The 5,866-nt window shown below is 43.5% G+C and overlaps 1 long non-coding RNA gene across 1 annotated transcript; it reads right to left on the bottom strand.

Moving 5' to 3' along the window:
• Nucleotides 1-4,883: 4,883 nt before the first annotated feature.
• Nucleotides 4,884-5,575, bottom strand: LOC135051175 (uncharacterized). The gene is made up of 4 exons (XR_010242096.1): nt 5,552-5,575; nt 5,407-5,470; nt 5,215-5,333; nt 4,884-4,986 (listed from the first exon to the last, which is right to left on the bottom strand). It is a non-coding gene; the product is annotated as an uncharacterized LOC135051175 (long non-coding RNA).
• Nucleotides 5,576-5,866: the final 291 nt, after the last annotated feature.

Below are 5,866 nucleotides of genomic sequence, written 5' to 3'. Positions count from 1 at the left end.
GTAAAAAAGAGATACTTGGAAATAATCCACGTGTGATGAAAGAGACACCTCCACCGTTAGGACTATCTGTTTAGATAGGCAAATGATTACCTGGATGGCAAGCCAGATCACTCAGATGCGTGGAATGGCCTTCAAAGTTGGCAACATGCCTGATCACATAATGAAGTTAAAAAGCCTATAACGTAGGGGAAGCTGCAAGGCGTAGTCACCTATTAGATAAATAACAGAGTAACTACACCATAAGAAAATACACTAACAACGTCATTTTGGAAAAGATCATACCTAGTTACATGTAGAAATAGCTCATGGCAGCTTGTGGGCTCTGTACATGTGTCAGACACTCAGTCTGTAAGGAGGCACAACAGGAAAAAATAATCACCAACCGTAATCATGTGTCAGAAGGGAGCTGCAGGAGAACCATACTCACTGCTCAAGTGTCCAGAGCCAAATGGAAGCTGCATAAAGTTCAGCCTCAGCTGAGCACTATTTAAGGATCAACCACAGGAAGTGCCAATTAGGGAGATTAGTATAAACCCAGTCTCTCATTAACTGATCACCTCTCAGATAACTAACTCAGACCAACTGGGTAAAACGTTACAGGGTTCACAGGACAGGCAGTGGCTATCGCTAACGCACGGCTACTTAAATGAGTGTATTTTAACGATTTAGAAGGGCAACTGCCGGAGACGCGTCTTTTGCGTTCCACCGACCGGAACACCATGCGTTCCATTCCGCGGAAGTGGCGCTGGCCGGAAGTCTCTGCGTTCCACTCGCGGAAAGAACCGTAATTAGGCTTATCCACTGGCTAATGTTTAAAGGAGGTGTACAACCTAGAGGGGGGTGTTCTCAGAGAATGAACACTCCCCCAGGTGGAATCATCAATGTACAGGTCCACTCATAGCTCACAGGGACTCGGAGGTATACCGGAGGTCACCTCACGTATAATCCTGGATTAACCTATGTGTAGCCTGTCAATCACCACAGAAGAAAAAGAGTGCAAATGTAAATAATGATCCATAATATGAAATGTCAAAAATGTCAAAAATGACATAAGAGGGCACCAGATCAAATGACCACAACTCACCCTACGCATACAAACTAACATATATCTGATCAACAAAGGCAAATTGAATACTGATGTGAGTGTAATATCTTTATAGTAATACATTGGTATAATGTAGTAAAAGATTTTAAATAATAAAAGGGAATAGTGGGTGGTGTGGTCATTGAAATTGGTGGACCCTCGTGACTAGTATAGGACCTGGGAAGGCTCCGGGAAACAACAGAAAAATATATATAAAAAACATAAGCAAGGACGTATAAATAACTGTCCTTACTTTCTTAATCTCTATACATAAAAAGAACATACAAAAATGAAAAAAATAAAACATAGAACATATAAAACACAAATCGAAACCCAGCCTGTATGTGCTGATTGTATCACAGTGCCCTATGTCCCTGAAACATACAAAGTGTGTTCCAAGGTATCCAATCAACTATGGCAAAATAAAATTCTAAAGAAAAATATTAAGGGGGTTGGCCTCATTGAGGCCCTTTGGTGACACTGTATTGAGTTTGTGTATCCAAAAGCTTTCCTTCTGTTTAAGTAACAAGGTGCGATTGCCTCCACTAACAGGTGGCGGCACCCAGTCAATCAGCTGACACTTCAGGGCAGATACTTGATGTCTAACTGACAAAAAGTGCCGTGCTACCGGTTTGTCAGAAAAGCCCACATTGAGGGCCGTGTGTATGGATGACCGATGGTTTGCCATCCTGTCGCGAAAGGGACGCGCGGTTAGTCCGACATAACATAACCCACATGGGCACTTTAGAAGGTAGACGACATGATCCAGTCGACAGTGGAGATGATATCTGATGAAGATTTTTTTCCCTGTGTGTGGGTGATACAAAAAAGGACCAGTGATCATAGATCTGCACGTTGTGCACCCCCCGCAGGAAAAACTGCCAGGTTTGGCTTGCATAAGCTGGATTTGAGATGTGTTCTGTTCAGGGAAAATCGTGGGTCTCATTAGTAATTGCTTTAGGTTGGCCCCTCGTTTGTATGCAACCATAGGAGCAGGTGTTTTAAGAAAAGGCAAACTGTTGTCGGTGGCTATTATTGGCCAATGTTTCCGTAGGGCCTTTCTGGTTGCACTTGTGGAACCATCATACTGAGTGGAACAAATCATCCGATTGTTACGAATGGGGTTTTTAACCTGTTGTCCATGAAAAATGCTGTTCGCTTTATTGAGACAGCGAGTAAGTACACTGCTAGTGTACCCTCGCTCCAGAAAGCGAGAAGTGATCTCGTTACATTGTTGATCTTTGAGTGCTGCGTTGGAATTGATCCTCATGGCTCTGAGGTACTGGGATATGGGCAATCCTTCCTTGAGGGCTGGGGGATGATGGCTGCTAGCATGCAAGGTCAGATTGCGGTCCGTGGGTTTACGGTACAACGAGGTGTCCAGTCGGTCACCATTTCTGGTGATACTGACATCCAGGAAAGTGATGTTAGTGGCCGATACTGTGTATGTGAACTTGATAGGATTATCCAAAGCATTCAATTGGTTCACCATGTCAAGAAACTCAGACTCGGTGCCCTCCCACAGCAAGAAGACGTCATCAATGTACCGTTTAAAGAAGGCAATCTTGTGCCCATACCTAGGTAACAGGTACGTATGTTCATAGTGCGCCATGAACAGATTAGCGTAGGCGGGGGCCAAATTAGACCCCATCGCGGTTCCGGCGATTTGAAGAAAATAATAATTTTTATACATAAAGTGGTTGCACGTAAGAACCAATGAGGTCAGTTCCAACACAAACTCAGTGGGGTAATCTTTGCAGGGGCTGTTGGAAAGAAATTGACGTATAACATCCAAACCTAAGTGGTGTGGTATAACGGTATAAAGGGACCCCACATCCATAGTGGCCAGAAGAGTGCCTTCACTAAGATGGGTAAATGTCCGTAGATGTGTGAGGAAATCCCCAGTGTCCTTTAAATAGCTATCAGTTTTTAATACCAAAGGCTGTAGGATACTGTCAATAAAGACAGCAATTGGCTGTAACAGAGAGCCTTCCGCGGCAATAATGGGTCTGCCGGGAGGGTGAACTAATGTCTTATGAATTTTGGGCAGAGTGTATAGGATGGGACACCTGGGTGAATTGATGGTCAAATATTTTAATGTGTCTTCACTTATGTAGCCCTGCTCAAAACCTAACTTCAGAAATTGATCGATTTTAGATTTAATTTTAGGAACCGGATTGGTGGTTAATTTCTGATAGGTCATGTCGTCTGCTAATTGTCGGTTGATCTCCATGTCATAGTCAGTCCAATCTTGGACGACTATTGCTCCTCCCTTATCCGCCGGGCGGATGACTATATGGGGAGAATCCTTTAAAGTTTTTAATGCTTTCCTCTCGGCTATGGACAGGTTATCAAACATCCTTTTGGGGGGTGAGCTCTCAGAGTCTCTTTGGACTAACCGTAAATAGGTTTTGATGCTGGGATTGGAGGATGGAGGATCGAATGTCGATTTGGGTCTGAATTGAGGTATCTCTTTGTTAGTGGATTTGTTAGCAAAGAACTCCCGCAGACGGAGGGAGCGGCCAAATTTATACTGATCTATAGTTTGTTGGAATGAATTAATTCTGCATGTGGGGACGAAAGATAAACCTCGGGCAAGAAGTTTAGTTTCCGCTGGACTCAGTTCTACGCTAGATAGATTAAAGACATTGTCACCTACTGTCTCCTCCTCCCTCTTCTCTTGGTACCCCCCTCTCCTCGGGTGCGGTCTGTGCCGCTTCTGAGAACCCTGGAACGGGTAGAGGAGGCCTCTCCTCCTCGATCTAAAAAACGAGTGGAGTCGTTGTTCCCTTCGTAATAATCGGTGTCTGAGGTAGAGGCGGAGGAAACAAATTCATGGGCAAACGGTTGGGCCCTTCGCCTAGTGTATTGTCTATTCTGACGTTCACTAGTATTGTTTCCAAGTAACCAGCGGTATACAGTATGCGTTTGGTAGTCGTTAGTTACAGTGGACAATTTTTTTCGTTTGAAAGAAATTAGATCACGTTTATAAGTGTCCACCTGTGTCTGTAGACGTTCGATCCAATTTTGGGTTTTGTCATTCTGCAGCACGGTGGTGTGAGATTTGATGGTAATATCCACTTCAGTAGATAATTTCTTTAACTCAATGCCAACTTCCTCCACTACCAGGGTCATGAGGTCAAGTGAACATTTGTTCAATACTCCACACCACCGGCTGCAGAAGACAGGGTTGTTTCTACCCAATGTTGGAACGTTAGAGATACGGAAACCCCGGGGGATTTGTTTTCTCCTGAGGTATTCCGACAAAAATTGACCATGTAAAGTCAAATCAACCTCTTTTTGTCTGTGTTTAAGCACTTTGTAAAACAAATCCACAGGGGTTTCGGCTGGTAAGGCCTCAAACTCTAATTTATCGAATAGTAATTTTTCAGTGTCCTCATCCGTAAATGAAACTATACCAGTTTCAGCTTTGGCCAGTAGGCCATCGTCCAACAAATATACCCCGCTCTGAGTCATAACACTCTTTAGACTGGAAAACTCAAACAGGTATAGCAATTAGATTAATAACATACTAAACATGACAAACAAAACATGTAAGGTTCCCGGAAATAAAGGTGGTGATCGGTGAGGAAGTCCAATCCGGTATGTTGGATGGGTGTCAGGAAGTAGGAACTGCGTATAGTAGTTCGAACAAATGTAGTCTTGGAAGATCCTGCACTCTCATCAAAAGTAATAACGACGGCGGGTGCTCCTAATGACCTGAGAGGTCACCAATATACCACAACAACCACCTAGGTGGAAGGTGCACTCACGCCCAGAAATTAGTCTCTGAAGTCACTTGTAAATTCAGTATATTTTTATTCGGGTTCACTGTTGATGCCGTATTTCATCGACGTTTCGGTCCTTATGCGGACCTTTATCAAGATTGGCACTTAAATCACCTATACAATCAGAAACAGTTACAATTAATATGTATAAGAACCCAGATTTATTCAACACCAACACCACCAGTGCCTCCCAGGCCCTGAAGACTGTCACAAAAACCAGAAAACGTATTAAAAAGCTGTTTTTTTATATATGTAAAAAAGAGATACTTGGAAATAATCCACGTGTGATGAAAGAGACACCTCCACCGTTAGGACTATCTGTTTAGATAGGCAAATGATTACCTGGACGGCAAGCCAGATCACTCAGATGCGTGGAATGGCCTTCAAAGTTGGCAACATGCCTGATCACATAATGAAGTTAAAAAGCCTATAACGTAGGGGAAGCTGCAAGGCGTAGTCACCTATTAGATAAATAACAGAGTAACTACACCATAAGAAAATACACTAACAACGTCATTTTGGAAAAGATCATACCTAGTTACATGTAGAAATAGCTCATGGCAGCTTGTGGGCTCTGTACATGTGTCAGACACTCAGTCTGTAAGGAGGCACAACAGGAAAAAATAATCACCAACCGTAATCATGTGTCAGAAGGGAGCTGCAGGAGAACCATACTCACTGCTCAAGTGTCCAGAGCCAAATGGAAGCTGCATAAAGTTCAGCCTCAGCTGAGCACTATTTAAGGATCAACCACAGGAAGTGCCAATTAGGGAGATTAGTATAAACCCAGTCTCTCATTAACTGATCACCTCTCAGATAACTAACTCAGACCAACTGGGTAAAACGTTACAGGGTTCACAGGACAGGCAGTGGCTATCGCTAACGCACGGCTACTTAAATGAGTGTATTTTAACGATTTAGAAGGGCAACTGCCGGAGACGCGTCTTTTGCGTTCCACCGACCGGAACACCATGCGTTCCATTCCGCGGAAGTG

Source organism: Pseudophryne corroboree, chromosome 2, assembly GCF_028390025.1.
Source record: "Pseudophryne corroboree isolate aPseCor3 chromosome 2, aPseCor3.hap2, whole genome shotgun sequence".
NCBI lineage: Eukaryota > Metazoa > Chordata > Amphibia > Anura > Myobatrachidae > Pseudophryne > Pseudophryne corroboree.
The sequence above is the reverse complement of the archived record's forward strand: the minus strand, read 5'-3'. Positions and strand labels throughout refer to the sequence as shown.